We start from the raw sequence: 19,064 nt of genomic DNA, 5'->3' as shown, positions 1-19,064 counted from the left end.
TGCATCAAATATGTGAAATCGGCGGAAAATATATATGGGAGCTATATCCAAATTTGAACCGATTTTAATATAATTTGACTAATTTATTTTCTAATCAAAATCAAACATATTCATACATATTCCAAATTTCTTTGGAATCGAACATATATATCGTGTATGGTGTATAAAATACATGAAATCGGTCGAAAATATACATGAGAGCTATATCCAAATCTGAACCGATTTTAATATAATTTGAGAAATGTATATTTGTTTTAATTTCCGCTACACATTCCAAATTTCATTGAAATTAGAGATACATAGCGTGTTTGGTGCATCAATTACATGAAATCGGTCGAAAATATATATGGGAGCTATATCCAAATCTGAACCGATTTCAATTTAATTTGACAAATTCATTTTGGCTCCAAATTCCGTTACTTATTTTATATTTCATTACAATTGGAAATACATGTCGTGTTTGGTCCACCAAATACATGAAATCGGCCGAAAATGTATATGGGAGCTATATCCAAATCTGAACCGATTTCAATATAATTTGGGAAATCAATTTTTTAGATAAAATCTATTACACGTTTCAAATTTCATTGAAATTGGGGATACATAGCGTGTTTGGTGCATCAAATGCTTGAAATCGGCCGAAAATATATATGGGAGCTATATCCAAATCTGAACCGATTTCAATATAATTTGACAAATTTGTTTTCGGATTAAATCCCATCACACATTCCAAATTTCATTGGAATCGAACATTCATATTGTGTTTGAGGCATCAAATGAACGAAATCGGTCGAAAATATATATGGGAGCTATATCCAAATCTGAACCGATTACAATATAATTTGGCAAACTTAATTTTGTTCCAAATTCCGTTACGTATTCCAAATTTGGAGACTGTATCTTCAACCAATCAATAGATATGTGCATATAAAATCTAAATTTTTGGGAGGTACCTCCGATTCTGATGCTATATCTCCAAGTGGAAATTCAAAAATGTATATAGCCTATGTTACTTTCAGGCGATGTTGCAGTATATATGGAAATTTTCAGTAAAATCTATTCAGCGGTTTTCGAGTCCATAAATTACAAACAAACATACAAACAGTTTACTCTTTTATAGATATAGATATTGTACATATTTTGCTATATATTCTGACAGTTACATTAATGCGGATAACCAATGTTTCGCGTACTTGGCAAAATATATACAATCTCATATAGCATCTAAAGAGATGTTAGATAGATGTTCGAAGAATATCTAGGTTTTGAATGGACCACAAACCTAAAAATATCCTAGATTTTGCAGTCATCCTACAGTTGTCAACTATTGACCAATACAAATAGAATTTTGTATGAGGTTAGAGTTTAGGACAGCGCTGAAGTCTAGCCTTTTGGATGATGATTGGATAAAACTTTTGCAGAACTATGTGACATTCCTTTAATAATGACAATATTTTTTTTTTTTAATGAAAAATTTCTATTCTCTCTGAAAGAGCGAATTAGTTATTAGACTTACTAGAACCATCTGCTTTGTCAAACAACGATGCTTTTTATACATCGTATGTTGGTTATAGATCTACGAGGATTATTCCAAAGGTGGAGCAATTAGGTTAAAAATTTGCTTTAATTTCATAGTAGATGTGGGGATGTTTGATAATTTATAGTAAAACTTCAAAGTTCTTAGTACTTTTTCGAATCATTTTAGTACCCAGTCGTTTTTTTGCACTTTATACAATAATTGACCTTCATACCAAATTTTTAAGTTATTGCTCAACACCTCTCTGCATTAAGTGCCTGTTAAGGTGAAGTACACACTAGAATTTTTAAGTTCAATCTAGTATTTTTTTCTATGATACATTTGCGTCCCTTTTATACACTACAGCAATTCACGTGTCGGTTCAGTTATTTGTGTCCGTCTGTCAGCGTGTCCATGTCAATTCATAATCATGTAACAGATCACAATTACGATCCGATCCTCATGAAATTTTGTATGGAGTTTGGGTTCGAGACATACTAGAAGGCTATTGTTAGGGGAGATAACCGCAGAATATTATGGGGGTGGGACGGACAAAAACAAAATATTTTAAAATGACCATAACTTCTGAAATATTCACTTTTCGGCGCTATTAGCTATTTTTTGTGATCAGTTAAGGCATGAATTATAGAGTATTTTAAAGTGGGCATAACTCCTTAAATATTGAGTTTTGGCGTTTTAGTTCTTATTTGTTATCAGTTATTTAGGCATGAATTATTGAATATTTAAAATAGGCCATAATTCCTTAAATATCCACTTTACTACGTTTTAGTTATTATTTGTGGTGAGTTATTTAGGCATGAATTATTGAATATTTGAAAATTTCCATAACTCCTTAAATATTCACATTTCGGCGTTTTTATACCCTCCACCATACATAGTATGGAGGGTATATTAAGTTCGTCATTCCGTTTGTAAGTCATCGAAAAAATCATTTTAGACCCAACAAGGTATTTATATTCTTGATCAGCGTACAATTCTAAGACGATTTAGCCGTGTCCGTCCGTCCGTCTGTTGTAATCACGCTACAGTCTAAACAAATTAAGATAGGAAGCTAAAATTTTGCACAGATCTCTCTTTTGTCTGCCGGCAGGTCAAGTTCGAAGATGGGCTATATCGGTTATCGTATAGCCCCCATATAACGGTACCCCCGATATTCGGTATTTTGATGATGTTAGCCACATTTTTCAGTGGAATTGTCTGAAAATCCACACAAGTAGTTCCTTGTGAGTACTTTATACCTCGGCAGAGAATTATCTATATAGGTTCACGATATCGTACATCCCCCATATAACGGTGTCCCCCTGTATTCGGCATTTTGATGATTTTAGCCACATTTTTCAATGGAATTGTCTTAAAATCCACAAAAGTAGTTCCTTGTGAGTACTTTACCCCCTGAGAGAGAATTGTCTATACAGGTCCACCATATCGTATATCCTCCATATAACGGTACCCCCCGATATTCGGTATTTTTATGATTTTACCCACATTTTTCATCGGAATTGTCTGAAAATCCACACAAGGAGTTCCTTGTGGGTATTTTATACCTCGACAGAGAATTATCTATATAGGTCCACGATATCGTATAGCCCCCATATAACGGTACCCCCGATATTCGGTATTTTGATGTTTTTAGCCAAATTTTCCAATCGTATTGTCTGAAAATCCACACACGGAGTTGTTTGTGAGCTCTTTACCCCCTGAATCTTAATTGTCTATATAGGTCCACAATATCGTATATCCCCCCATATATCGGCACCTTCCTATATTAGATATTTTAATGATTTTAAAAGAATTTTTAATGGATTTTATTTTATTGAAAATTTTCTAATTCGTTCCAAATGGTGGAGGGTATTCAAAGTTCGGCCCGGCCGAACTTATTGCTTTTTTACTTGTTAACTATTATGTATGATCAGTTTTTAAGCATGAATTATTCAATATTTTAAATTTTATTCATCATCGACCACCTATTCATAATTGATAGTTACATGCCAAATTGCCCTAGCTACATCTTCTGGTTGTTGATGAGACAGTTTTATTTTTATTATTTTGCAATATTAAATATTGATAGAAGATTTGATAAAATATAAATTATTGCAATCATCATTATGTTTAAGATACAATTTCCCAATAAATAATAAAAAAATACCTTTATACATCTGCTTTATTTTATTCATACTGCTCTAATAAATATTTAAATCAAATATACAAAATATTTCCCAAAACATAAACATTCAATATATGTATTTTATTTCGAATGCCTTTTTAAAGTTCCTCAAAAAAGCATTTTGCTATAAAAATTCACCAAAAGCAATATTACCAAGAGAGAGAAAAAAACTTCATTACAAAGTAGCATCTTCTTGTGGCAAAGATGTTCTTGCTGCGGCATTGGCACAAACAAGCTAAGAAACACAACAACCAACACCAGCCCTGGAGAGTAACTTAAACTTTTCAATCGCGATAAACGGAAATGTAAGATTTCCATTTATATTTCCCGTAAGACATGCCATAGCTGATGGCATCAAACGAAAAATGGAACTCAACGTAACGACGAACAAAGGGGGATGCGCGCACACCAACAAACAAACTATGCAGAAGAAGACGAAGACGTAGAATTTAACAGATACTGACTGCCATAGAAATGGCATAGAAGCGACATGCCCGTAAAAGCGACAAATGTTTCAAGCAAAAGTGATAATACCAAATGGAAATCTAAACTAACAAATTCGAAACAGAAGTCGGTTGGCTGGCGGCAAATCCGGTAAAACAGGGAAGGGGGATGCACAGACGACATTCACTTTGAATGTATTCGAAGCGTCCTCGTTCGACTTAGTTAAATTGGAATATAACCTTAAGGTTAAGATTACAAGGTAATTTGATTCAATTCCTATGATAGGCGCGTCATGTTTATGGTAAAATGAGAAAATGGCACAACTAACAACAACAACAGCAAGAATAATGATAGGGAATTTGCGGTTTTCGTATGAGATAGAGTTGCCATTGTTTCACGTTATTCCAAAGGGATATTTATTTCAAAGTTCAATAATACCTTTGTAATAGATATATCCCCTCAAAATATTCTTCGAATACCTTATAAAGTATGTGTATATTGCATTGCACCCTCGATAGGGAAAATTAATTATGTTGAACATAGCCGTGTAGCCGGATTGATGGGTGTTTTAATGCTTTCCCCTGGTGTTTTTGGTGAAAAATTTTTTAGGGTATACCCATCGATGCGCCTGAGCTTTTCTAGTAGAATTTCCAGGTCCTGATTGAACAGTAGCCTCTATATTAAGGGAACTATCCGATAATAAATATTTAGTTGCTTCCAGTTTCAATTTCCAACTAAATTGGCTGTAATATTCATTTGCGGATTTTCAGAGGATAATTGTATTGCCTGTAAAAAATGTTTGGTAGTCCACGTTTGAATATAGTCCGCGTTAGCGATATCGACCAATTTTAGTAATTTCGAAGGAGCTGGCCCCATATTAAATGTAGATGACCAATATACGGTTTTTTTAACGTCGTTTATATATTGTACTTACAGGGTTGCCCATATTCAACGGACCCATGTTTTTTCTAAATCAAAGAAAAAAATAAAAATTTGGGGTTTGGCAACGCCTCTGGCGTTAATGACGTATTGTGCCCTTTTTGCTGCATTTTCCATCGTTTTTGCCAACATTTTGGCCGGAATAGCGGTTATTTCTTCACGAATGTTGTCCTTGAGCTCAACGGTCCTTGGCTTGTTAACTTAAACCTTTGACTTCAAATATCCCCACAAGAAGAAGTCGAAATCGGGCGAACGCGGTGGCCAGTCCAAATCACCACTTTTCGAACATCAAACGGCCCGGAAACAAATTCTTCAGAACATCGATTGTGCGGTGGAGCGCCGTCTTGTTGAAACCAGAACTGCCTCATACGCTTTCGACGAATAATTGGCATCACAAAATTGGTCATCATGTCGCGATAACGCTCCTGATTGATGGTAACAGCATGGCCATTTTCATTTTGGCAGAAAAACGGCCCAATGACCGTTTTCGCACTAATGCCGCACCAAACTGTGACTTTTTCGTCATGAAGAGGCACTTCTTGAAACTCCTGAGGATTTTCAGTGGCGTAAAAACGGCAATTTTGCTTATTTACGGTCCCATTCAATGTGAAATGGGCTTCATCGGACATGATAATATTGTTCCAAAATCATCTTCGGCCATTTCGATGACTCTTTGGGCCCATTCCAATCGACGAGGCTTGTCCGCAGGCAACATTCTTTGCGTCAATTGAATTTTGTACGGGAACAAATGCAAATCAATGCGAATAATCCGTTGTAAAGTGGACCGAGCCATGCCCAACTGCTGAGAACGGCGTTTTTGGGATGTTGTTGGGGACCTCTCAACACTGGCTCGTACGGCAGCGATATTTTCGGCCGATCGCCTTGGTCGACTTTTATATGGCCTCTTCGGATTAGAAAGAGCCTTACCAGTCGAAAATTTTTCGTATAAACGCTTAATGGTGTTCTTAGAAGGCGCGATGTGACATCTCTGTCAAAAGCTATGGCGTTGCCAGATGGGTCCATCGAATATGGGCAACCCTGTAAATGGAGGATTAGAGGATTTTCAGTAAACCCCAGATACCTGTGGCAGCCCAAGCATTGATATTTTGAAAGTCCTTCCTCATTTCATTTTTTCAGTCTAATAAAATAAACCGTAATTAATTTTTTCAAGGACAAACTACTGATATTCTCACCTACTGATATCCTCAAGCATTAGGTAAAGAATCAACATTTGTTAAAACTCTACAAATTAAATAGTAATATCAAGCTCATATAACTTGTTGTTCTACAATTTTTCCAACAGCACACAAAATTATTTTTTTTCAATAACTGCAGATTATGAAAGTAGAGCTAGATAAGAAGTCACGTGTATCGGCGTTTTGAAAGTTTATACTCCAAAGAAACTTTCCCCTCTCTTCCACACTTTTGGACATTTTCGAAAAGAGTTTCCTAAGAATCTCTACATTTTATATACAGTGTATTCGGCAATATTGCAGATGAAATAAGTAAGGACAGGTCAAAATTCGGCCGGGGCCGACTAGATCATACCATACACCACTACGCTTCTTTAGTAGAGCTCACGTAACATGAAAGTATATATTGGGGATATATCTGAAGTAGAGCATTCCTACTATGATACAAATAATATTGCTGTATAGAGCATGACATGACTTCGGACTTTTTGGAGCAATAGATATACCGGACCGAGTTTCAACAAATAGTAAAATCCGTTAAATATTCACAAATCTAATGGGCTAAAAATCGATCAAATTTGACAGAAGCATTTTCGAGCAGTATCTGATGCCCGGTATAACATATCATTGATGTGGAGTGCATATTACACATGTGAGGGACCTAAAACCGCAAATCGAATGAATCATATATATGAGAGCTATAGCTTTATTTTTACCGATTTTTTCCGAATTTCATGTACTTGCTAGAATTCGTGTAGACTGAATTCGTATGTGCCAAAATTCAGGTCATATGGACTGATATTGGCAATTTTGTGCATAATTAACCCGAATAAGATCAGTTATTTAGACACGAATTACAGAATACTTAAAAATGACCATAACTCCTTAAATATTGAATTTTCGGCGTTTTTATCTATTATTTGTGATCATTTATTGAGGCATCAATTATTGGATCAGTTCCTTAGGCATAAATAATTGAATATTTTAAAGTGGCCATAACTCCTTAAGTGATTTTAGCTATTATTTGTGATCAATTATTTAGGCATGAATTATTGAATATTCTTAAATGATCAAAAGCTACAGACTTTTCGATAAAAAAAAAACAAGTAAGCAAAGGCTATAGTCGTGCGGGGCCGACTATGTGATACCCTACAACACCACAATATGATAGAAGCCCCCTTATGTCCAAATCCATTTTGGGAGATTTCGTTTTTGAAATTATGCTGTTAGTTGTTGTCGTTTATTTACAGCTGAAATAATCCAATGGTCATCCAAAATGTTAGACTTTTTTCCTGTCCTTAACTCTCTTCTCAGGCGTGTCGATTGACTTCAATTGTGTGATCAGGAACAATTTTCTGTTTTTGGTTCATTTCTCCAAAAGCAAGAGGCCCCTCTGTATCTCCAAATCTAGACTAATCTATATGATTTTCTTTTCTACGATAGTTGACTATATTCGTCCACGAAATCAGCATAAAACTTCCAGCTTTTTTATTTGTGTATTTCGAATATCGCCTGTAAGTAATGTTGGTATTTTTTCACACAAAAGTAGTGGTCCATTCTATCCTCTGTCCTAACTCTAACTTCATGCCAGATTTCGTGTCCTTTGGTTTCTATTTGTGACCTTTATAACGGCTGCAAAACCAAGAATATTTTTAATTGTTGGTCCATTTCAACCTCTAAATATATTGCGGACATCTTTCGAAACAATAGACCTAGCCCTTCTGAGCCTAATCCTACCCTTGTGAAAATTTTCGTGAGGATCGGACGATAATTGCAATCTGTATATAATAACCCAAACCTGTGCTGTAAAATGCAAAAATATTACAAAATATACACCTCAACATTATAAGTCAAATTGAAAAAATATCATGCGATAAAAAATCTGAAAAAATAAGAAAATGTCATAAAATACTAGAAAATCTACATTAACATCGTAATTGGCATCTTTTTATGCTATTTTTTTAAATTTTATACTTTTATGCCAAAAGGGCATTCTAAATTTAAAAAATTTGTCAAAATCGCTCCAGCCATTCTGGAGATGTAAGCATTCTAGCAAACATCCCCTTCCTTTGTATATATACATTGTATATATTTCGCTATATATATATCCGATATTTTTACTATCGGCATCGACGTAACTGTCAGAATTGACCTGTTCGTCTATTTGTAATTTCGCCGGCATTAAAAATATTCGCGGTTTAATGGAAAATGTTGCTTTTATTTATCAGAAATGCTATGGTATATTTCAACCACTAAATATTACCCGATGACCATTAAAATTGGAAGCTTCTGCCCAGCCCAAAGCTCTAGCCCCATGCTAACGTTCGCTTCGATTGGTCTATAATTGTTACCTGTAGAGCAACTGCAAAATCAGGGTTCTATTCTGACCGTAACCGCACCTACATTTTAAATTTCGTGAAGATCGGACCATCATTGCGACCTGTAGAGTGATTACAAATTAACATGGACAGACGGACAGACGGACGGACGGACATACATAGCTAGATCGACTCAGCTCGGCGAGATAGGAAGATCCATATATACTTTCCTATGTGGGAAATCAATATTTCGTGGTGTTACATAATTTTTGGCCCAATCAAACTTATAATACCCCCAACACAAAGTGTTGTAGGGTATAAAAAGTAAAAAAGCAGCTAATTTCCGAACTTTTTATACCCTCCACCATTTGGAAGAAGCTTGAAAAATTTTAAAGCATTCCGTCGAAAAATACCGCTTAATGAAAGCCGTTATATGGGGGCTATATAAATACTTCGTCCTGCATAAATAATTTATATCATAGGTTCTGATAATCGTTCTGAACTTTATATACGAAATTTGAAACAATTGCGGGGAATAATGTGGTCAAAATCATAAAAATACCAAATTTCTGTTTTGTTTTGCCGAATTTTGAAGCTCTACGTCAAATAATGAGTGGTCTGAATTATATGCTGATCATGAATACATATACTTTATGGCATCTACGACGAATATTTGGGGATGTTACAAACGGAATGACAAAGATAACGTTCCCTTCTTTTTAATTTGGAGGGTATAAAGATAAACAAATCACTTATACCGTAGAGAAATATCAACATTCCCAATTTCCAAATTGCATCGTAATATTTTCGTCAAGGCCCATTCTAGTATTTCCTTTCCCTTCTGAGATTATTTTCATTAATTCCTGGTAATATTTTAAAAATTGTATATTCTGAGTACTTGGTAATCTTTTTGGCATTTCGTACAAAATCTTCTCATTTTCAATGAACTCGTATCATTCCTCCCCACCGTGCAAAATCACTGCATATTGAAATCGATGACAAGGTTCAGATAAAAGTAAATATGAGGGCGTCTACAATTGCCTCCCTGCCATTCGGCAAACTCTCTCATTCAATTTCATTGATAGGGACCGCCAAGTATTTGAACTTTATTTGATTTTATCACTGCCGAAGCAAATAAATATTATCTCAGTCGGCGATGAGCAGAGGAGGCAACTTTCATAGGCAATTTCTTTTTTCTGTGTTTTTTGGGGGGTAAGGCATATTGAACGAAGGTTTCACGATATTGGAATGGTTTAAATGAAATTACATTGCAATAGTTTAGTATTGGTTACACACAAATGTGATAGATACGCAGACCCCCAGAAGAGAAGAAGATTTGCCAAATAGATAGAGCGTTAAATAAATAACGGAACAATGTAATTTAAAAGTGAAAACTGAATTTTGTGGCAAACGCATTTATAGTTCTTATTTTGGTTGTGTCTTCCGTTTTATCTTCTTGGTCTACAGGCGGCTGAAGAAACAAATGGAGGATTACACGTGGCAGGCGAATAGCGGCATACACGAAGTGGCTATATGAAACTGCAAACATATAACATTGAGTGTATCTTAAGACCTTATTAAATGCTATTTAAGATGTTGTAATTTAAGATAAACTTTCAGTTCATAAAAATTAAGTACTCTCTCTGGCTCTCCGCTACGGAAACATTACATTTTTCTTTTAGTGTTTTGTTGCTATTTCTTTCCTTTCGTTTCCATTTCGCTATCATTTTCTGATGTTGTGATAATATTTATTTGAGATGCTACTTTTCGCATGGCGGCTTTGTGAAATAAAACCCCTTGTGTGTTGTTTGCTTTGAGCTTGTAAACATGCGTGCGCTCGTACATACATACGTATAATATACGATGTGTTTAATTTCACGTTCTTACAGTCTTTGGTAGGTGTTTATTTTTTACCCTCGTTTTTGATAAATATTCTAGTAATTGTAGCAACTTTAAGACCGTTCTATGTAATAAAGTCTGCTATAATGGAATTTATTCAATATTTGGAAGACATCTTAAATATAAATGTGGAAAACATCTTAATTTAGGTATGGAAAACCTTTGGGGGTTTTCTATAGATAATCCAGCCAGAAAAGACGAATAAAAAAAGGTGCAGTTATATGGCTTTGCGTAAGCAACACTAGACCTATTTAACACCAAATATCATCTTTGAAATAATTTCGATAAACAATATGACTAAAATCAAGAAAATGCCGAATATAACGTGGTGTTGTTATATGGGGCTTATAGGAAGAAGTGGACATGTAATTTGTTGTTATAGGAAAGTGGTAGTACCTATAGCGAAGTTCAAATAACACAATTTATATTTCTGTACAGTAGACAACCAACGCGCTTACGTAGAGTGGGAATTGAAGAAAATTTCGCAGCTGTATCGGACAATGATAATGATGACCGTAGTTCTAGAAAGATGCTGCGTAACGTAACAGTGAATAGTAAGCGCTACCTTGAGAGGACATAATTTTTTTTTACCAAAATGGAAGATCTTCATTTACATGGAATGAGGTTAGGGACCTGTTAATAGGCCGCCTAGATCGTGCAGTTTAAATCTTTTAGACTTTTTAGTGGGGTTATGTTAAAGTTTATGCCTATACAGACGAGCCCGCTTCAATTAACACATTTATTTGTGAAATCCAGATGGAATGTTCGAAAGAGTATATCAAAGTTAGACTAAGCCGTAAACGATTTGAGACGCAGTCGCGGTTAACTTTTGCATAAAATAATCTTCTAACATTAAACTATATGGACCGCATAATTATCATCCTTATTTGGATTTTATGCTTTTCTTATAACCTCCACCATACGATGGAAGGTGTATTAAATTTGTCATTCTATTTGTAACATCTCGAAATATTCGTCAGAGACCCCTAATAGTATATGCAGGATGAATAAACTGCAACCAACTTCAGACTGCTGTCATTTCTAAGCCACTCGTCCGACAGCTGTTAAAATTATTGCAGTGACAGCTAATTATATTGTTTAGAAGCGTACAAAAGCATTTTGGTGAAAATTTTCTACAAAAAAAGTTATTCGGGATGGAATTCCAGCGTGATTATGTGATTTCTTTATATTTGAGTGAAACCCCACAAGTGGCTATCGTTAGAGCAGTAAAGCATTTAAATGTGAATAAAACTTTGTGTCTCGTACCATCGCTCATTACCGTGATGCTGGTAGCGTAGCCCGACGTCAAAGAAGTGGACGGAAGAAAACAGCAACATCAGCAGAAATGGTTCGAAAAATAAAGAAGCGACTTGATCGAAACCCGCGTCGCAGTGGCCGAAAAATGGCTCGTGAACTGAACATATCGCAATAATCCATTCGGCAAATATTGAAAAATGAGCTTGGGGTAAAGCTATTGAAATTCCAAAGAACTTATACAGCAACAGGAAGAAAATAGACTCAAAATGGGTAAAGAGTTGCTTCGCTTGGCCGAAAGTGGTGAACTACCGAGTTTAGTTTTCTCCGATGAGAAAATAGGAGCTTGTAAATAAACAAAATGATCGTGTTTACTTGCCAATGAGGTCAGCTGAAAATGTGCACCTTCGGTTGGCCACCAGAACTCAAGTGCCGGCCATGGTGATGGTGTGGGCCGCCATAACAGCACAATAGCCACCAAAATCTCCGGATACCAATCCGTTCGACTATTGTTTCTGGGGTATTTTGGAAAGCAAGGTTGGCACTAAAAAATAGCAAAGTGTCGATCACCTCAAACAAGCGCTTCGCCGGGAAGGCCATAATTCGTGCCAAAGGTGACCAATTTGAACAAATCTAAACTTATTCTTGAATTTGATGCTATTTCCGACATTGTTTCGCTTTCATTCAATAAAATTAAAAAGAAATGTCCAAATTATAACGTTTGACTTTATTGCAGTTTTGATACGGCCAAAACGTGCCTCATCGAAATAAAGATGTAAGACCCAGGTCTCTTTGGACCAAATCTGTTTCAGGACATAACATGGCCGGCTGGTGCCCACGATTACTCTCGAAGGGAGTATCCAATTCGGCCCAAATTTGGTACATCGTAATATTATTGTCAAACTTAGATCTAATTGGGAGATGTGCAATATCGGTCCACTCCTTCTGATACCTTACACAAAAATGTCAATATTTTCAAAGGAAATAATTTACTTTTTGCTTTATCCCTTTATTGTTGTTTTTATAAAAAACAACGTTTGTTTATTAGTGGAGAACGATGGTAATGTTTACCAGGGGGTAAGGCAGGGAATACCTAGGTTTCGGAAATAATTTACCCATAGAAATAGGAAGGATTATTCGATTTTCTGCAAACTTGCACATGCCAATTTTGGACAAAATCGGACCAAAATAATTCTTCAGCTTTTCTTGTGATTTTTAAAAAAAACTTGATTTTTTTGCACAGTCTCATTAAAGAAAGAAAGAAATTTAAAATTATATGCAAAATAGTTCAGGTTTTTATCTCAAACGAATGAAAGACACGGGCGACTCGTTCCTAATCGCCGAAACAGTTATTCTGCATTTCTCATTTCAATATCCTCTATTATTAGTGTGTATTTTATCTAAATTAGTTATATACATTTATCATATGGATCATTCTCCTTCTTTTCTATTTCGAACAACTAAATGTTTCTTTAAATAATATGCGAATCCTGGTTCTGGTACTAACATATTCATTATTCTAAGTTACAATTTCTTTGCCACAGACTGTACCGAGGCACACACATAAATATTACCGAAAAGTATGTTAACTTTTAATTAAAACTTGTGCTGATGCTTTCGCTGGTTCCTTCCTTTTTTCCAACGTTAGAATTTAGTGTTTGTACGGTTGATTGTCTATCTATATCTGTGTGTCCTTCCCACGTCTGTCCGACACCATCGCTGCCTGTTTGTCTGTCTGTCTATTTGTTTCTTTGTAAGTGTATATCTGTTTGAATCAAATACAAATGAAAAAAACCTTCTCTTCACGTCTCGTTTCCCATCTGTCAAAACAGTAGTGCTATGCGAAACAGAGCGAATAAAATTATCTTTTGATCTCATAAAAATTAATTTAATTTTTATTTTCATTTGAGGAGTATTTCTTGTTTTCGTTGAATTATTTTTTTTCTCTGCCTTTAAACTTTTAAGTTTTACGGCCACAAATTTTTCGTGTGTTTTTATACCCTACAACACTATGTGTTGGGGGTATTATAAGTTTGATTGGCCCAAAAATTATGTAACACCTCGAAATATTGGTTTCCCACATAGGAAAGTATATATGGATCTTCCTAGCTCGCCGAGCTGAGTCGATCTAGCTATGTATGTCCGTCCGTCCGTCTGTCCGTCTGTCCATGTTAATTTGTAATCACTCTACAGGTCGCAATTATGGCCCGATCTTCACGAAATTTAGAATGGAGGTGGGACTGGGGTCAGAATAGAACCCTATTTCTTTTGGAGATGATCGCCAAATGTTTAGGGGTTGAAATGGACCAAATACTGAAAAAATGTCGGATTTTGCAGTAGCTATACAGGTCGCAATTATAGACAAATCGACGCGGAATTTCGCATGTAGCTAGAGTTTAGGGCGGGGAAGAAGCCTACCAATTTGGGTGGTCATCGGATAATATTTAGCGGGTAAAATAGACCATATCTTTTGTGTTGAAAAAATTCAAAAATTTTCATTAAACCGCGAATATTTTAAATCCCGGCGAAATCACAAAGGTTACTTCTGATCTTTACACTGATGTTAACATCCAACAAAACGGATATATAGCAAAATATGTGCGATATATATGTTTATCAAAGAAGATATGCTTGAAAAATCTCTTATATGTCGAGAACGGCTGAACTGATTTCGAAAGTTCTCATTAGTTTAGAATGGCCTCTTGGCAGGAAAGAAAAAGCGTCTAAAAAAATCTCATAAAAATATCTCTCTAAAGATGAAAATATTGATTTTGTAAAATTTTCTCATATTTTTTCAATTTTGTCATATTTTTTGGCATATTTTTATTTTGAATTAAACATTTGGTAATATTTCTACAGCTAACAAAACTAAGTAGTTAGGATATCAGGATATCATATGCAGATCGCATTTATGGCCCGATCCTTACGAAATTTTGCATGGAGATAAGATGAGGGTCAGAATAGAAGCCTACTCTTTTTGGAGATGATCGCCATATATTCAGGGGTTGAAATGGACCAAAAAACTGCAAAATTGTCGCCCGATCCTCACGCACATTTGAATGGGGGTTACCGGACATTACAAAAGCCAAGCAGTTTTGGATGACCATCCAAAAATATTCAATGTGTGAAATAGTTTGCCAAATTTTGTAGACAAAATACGAAAATGTCGATTTCAGTGACTTTTTGGAGAATTCACAAATACAGGAAAGACGCACTTCTGACTATTTCGTTAACGCTGATTTCGTTGAAGAATATAGTCAAATGTCTGTTTCTCATTTTTTGGGAAATATTGGTTCCAGATCTAGGAAGACCATTTACGTGCAACATCTACCAATAAATTGGAAATGAGCAAATTAGTTTAAGTTGCTATTATTCGAAAATTAGAGAACGGAACCTGATGGTTTTCTTTTATTATTTGTCACAAAATCTTGTGGAATTCTTTCGAGTATCTCGCCTATATCAACTGTATGGTTTATTATAGTGTTGTAGGGTATTCAACGGTCGGCCCCGCTCGACTGTAGCCTTTGCTTACTTGTTTTTTTTAATTTCAAAAACTTTTCATCAAGTTTTACTACTTTCATTGGAGCATAAAATGCTAACGTTTATGAATGTCGACATAAAATGCTGGAAAAATATGGCAAAACTTATTTTCAGAAATTAGCCAACAGTTTATTTGTCAAGAAGGAGAGAAATTAGGGACTTTGGATAGGGAATATAAAAAGAAAGTTTTATTCTTGGCTGGTATTAATGAGTGCTCTAATGGCAATTTTTGTGGCAAAGCGGAAAAACTTTTCTGAAAATAATAGCCAGCTAGTTTTGTTATAAACATATTTTCTGTTTATAGCCGAGTATAGGTATTGACATGTAAATGACATTTTGGATGCACATCTAAACTCTTAATCGGCTTGTAGAGGTCCTATTTTGCAAATTAAAATACAGGGTTGCCCATATTCGACGGACCCATGTTTTTTTTTTTTTTTTTTTTTTTTAAATCAAAGAAAAAAATAAAAATTTGGTGGTTGGCAATAGCGGCTATTTCTTCACGAATGTTGTCCTTGAGCTCTTCTACGGTCCTTGGCTTGTTAACGTAAACCTTTGACTTCAAATATCTCCACAAGAAGAAGTCAGGCGGCGTCAAATCGGCCAAACGCGGTGGCCAGTCCAAATCACCACTTTTCGACATCAAACGGCCCGGAAACAAATTCTTCAGAAAATCGATTGTAATGCGACTTGTGTGCGGTGGAGCGCCGTCTTGTTGAAACCAGAACTGCCTCATACGCTTTGACGAATAATTGGCATCACAAAATTGGTCATCATGTCGCGATAACGCTCCTGATTGATTGTAACAGCATGGCCATTTTCATCTTGGAAGAAAAACGGCTCCAAACTGTGACTTTTTCGTCATGAAGAGGCACTTCTTGAATCTCCTGAAGATTTTCAATGGCGTAAAAACGGCAATTTTGCTTATTTACGGTCCCATTTAATCTGAAATGGGCTTCATCGGACATGATAATTTTGTTCCAAAATTGCTCGTCATCTTCGGCCAATGTAATTTTCAACTATTTCAGAGCGCTCGCGTGGCGTGTATTGGTTCTGCTTGGACTGACGCTTCAAACGTGGTACGTCATTAAGCGATGTGACATCTCTGTCAAAAGTTTTGGCGTTGCCAGATGGGTCCGTCGAATATGGGCAACCCTGTACTTTCCTTACAATTTCTCATCTTCACATCTGCTCTCCCGCAGCTGCAGACGACTTTTTTAATTGAAATCCTTTTAGTTTGCATTTTACAAACTATCAACTCTCAATGGAATCATAAGTTTTCAAAATCACTTACGAACTACTTTACCTTAAGTTTAACTAAATGTAGTTATCTTACGTGTGTCTCCCTCTCCTCTCTTCACTCACCCACATTTTTTTCCCAGCTTAAAATAATTCCACATGCAAAACATGTCTGCCTCCTGCCTTCTCTCCCTTTATTTTAGTTAAAAGAACGAAAGAAAAAAAAAAACTTTTTTGACTGAAAATGTTTTACGAACATTTCACATATCTCTCTCTCATGCGGGACATATTATCCTTTCTCGTTAAATGATAAAAGGAATAACTTTGTTAAACTTGTTGCCAAAGCATATACGACTTTTTTTGTATTCTTATTAATATTTTGTAGGGAACGAAGACACAAGAAAAAAATAAAAACTTGAAAATGAAAACTTACAAGAAAAAGCCCCCAATGGATTTTCTGTGTGATACGAAGACCAAGTCTGATGTTGGCAGGATGTTGGAAATAATTGATAAAGGATGTCGTAAATCTGAAGAAGTTTATAATTACAAAACAACTTTTTTGTTTGAGAATTATTATTGATTTTGTAAACAATTTCACATTAAAAGCAATTAAGAATGAAGTATTAACGGTGAGTTGTTTCACTTGAATAACATTTTTTGGGAGCGATCGTAATTTTATCGACAGGGAGATTAAATTGAATTTCTAAGAAATGGGAAAAGTGAATGCAGTTATCTGGGGTGTAGCGTATTTTTATACCCTACACCACAAGGTGGTCAGGGTATTATGTCTTTTTGGCAACGAGATAGACCCATAGTTCCTTTTGATGATCTGCATAAAATCATAATCTGAGTCGATTTATGCATGTCCGTCTGTCTGTCCGTCCGTCTGTCTGTCCGTCCGTCTGTCCATGTATTTTTGTAAACAAAGTACAGTTCGCATTTATTGCCCAATCCAGATGAAATTTTGCACAAATCATTTGTTTGGCCCAAGGACGAATCCTATTGAAATTGGAGATAATCGGTCAAAATTTAGATATAGCTCCCATATATATCTTCGTCCGATTTGCTTCTTATTGTGCACCAAACGTGTAATATCAGTCCGAATAGTGTGGAATTTTGCACATACAATCAGATTGGACCTGAAAATAAGTATGCCAAATTTCATCGAAATCGGTTCAGATATAGCTATAGCTCCCATATATAATGTTCATCCGATTTGTTATTTTTGTCCTCCGCAGCCGTAATATGCACTCTGTAACAACCATATTTGGGGAAATATATGAAATACAGTTCTGAAATACATTTACTAAATTTTATTGAGATCGGTCAAGATTTGGATATAGCTCCCATATATAACTTCGTCCGATTTACCTTTTATTGTGCACCAAACGTCTAATATTTGCACAAATGGGATGGAATTTGGCACAAAAGACCGAACTGTGTCTAGAAGCTAGTATGTAAAATTTGGTGAAGATCGGTTCAGATGTAGCTATAGCTCCCATATATAATGTTCATCCGATTTGTTGTATTTGTTACCCACAGCCGTAATATGCACTCTGTAACAACGATATTCAGGGAAATATTTCAAATACAGCTCAGAAATATCTTTGCCAAATTTTATGGAGATCGGTTCAGATTTGGATATAGCTTCCTTATATTCCTTTAGCCGATTTCAAATTATTTGTGCACCAAATGGGCAATACAAGTCCAAATTTAAAAGATACAAATGCTTCGGCATATTTAGTCCTTTGATCTATAAATTATAATTATATTCATAGCGTATATGATTGAATTCTCCCATAAAAACTTTTAATTGTGATGCGGAGCTCTACTAAATTAGCAAAGTGGTGAAGGGTATAAAAAAGTCGGACCCTCCCGACTTTAAGATTTTCTTTACTGGTTCTTTGTGTATTATGGACAATACTTGCCATCATTATGCGTATTAAGGCTTTATTTGAATGCTAAGACCATGTTCCAAATCTCACTACTCTAATACGCATAATATGATTTAAGACATATAGAATCGTTTAAACCACATTTAAAAAACTATAGTTATATCTGAGTCAATTCGGTCAAAATTTATTCTAGCCGTATCTAAAAGATATTTTCCAAAACTCAACCAAATTGGTCAAACGTATATGATTGTTGTATCACATAAATCACAATCGAAATATACTTAGGTGGAAGAGATGTCTAAATTTAGTTATAGCCATATTTGAAATTTGCAGCCATTCTGTCAGATTTTAAGCCTTTGCTGCACAATTAGTGTGGAATCGGACGAAGATATCAAGATGGGAGCTATATTTATCTGAAGAGATTACCAACAATTTCAATAGGGTTCGTCCTTTATCGAAACAACTGAACTGTTTAAAATTTTGTTTCTATTGAGCTTGTTATGGGGGATGATCTGAAGAAACTTTTGAGGAGAATATCCACAGAAAATAGAAAGAAAAAGAAACCCTGGAAATTCAGAAACAATACTCCATATTTCTTGGTAAAGGAGTCCTAAAATAAGTTTGGCCTAACAGCCCACAGTC

The sequence above is a fragment of the Musca domestica genome, unplaced genomic scaffold (genome assembly GCF_030504385.1).
Source record: "Musca domestica strain aabys unplaced genomic scaffold, Musca_domestica.polishedcontigs.V.1.1 3, whole genome shotgun sequence".
Classification (NCBI taxonomy): Eukaryota; Metazoa; Arthropoda; class Insecta; order Diptera; family Muscidae; genus Musca; species Musca domestica.
The sequence above is the reverse complement of the archived record's forward strand: the minus strand, read 5'-3'. Positions refer to the sequence as shown.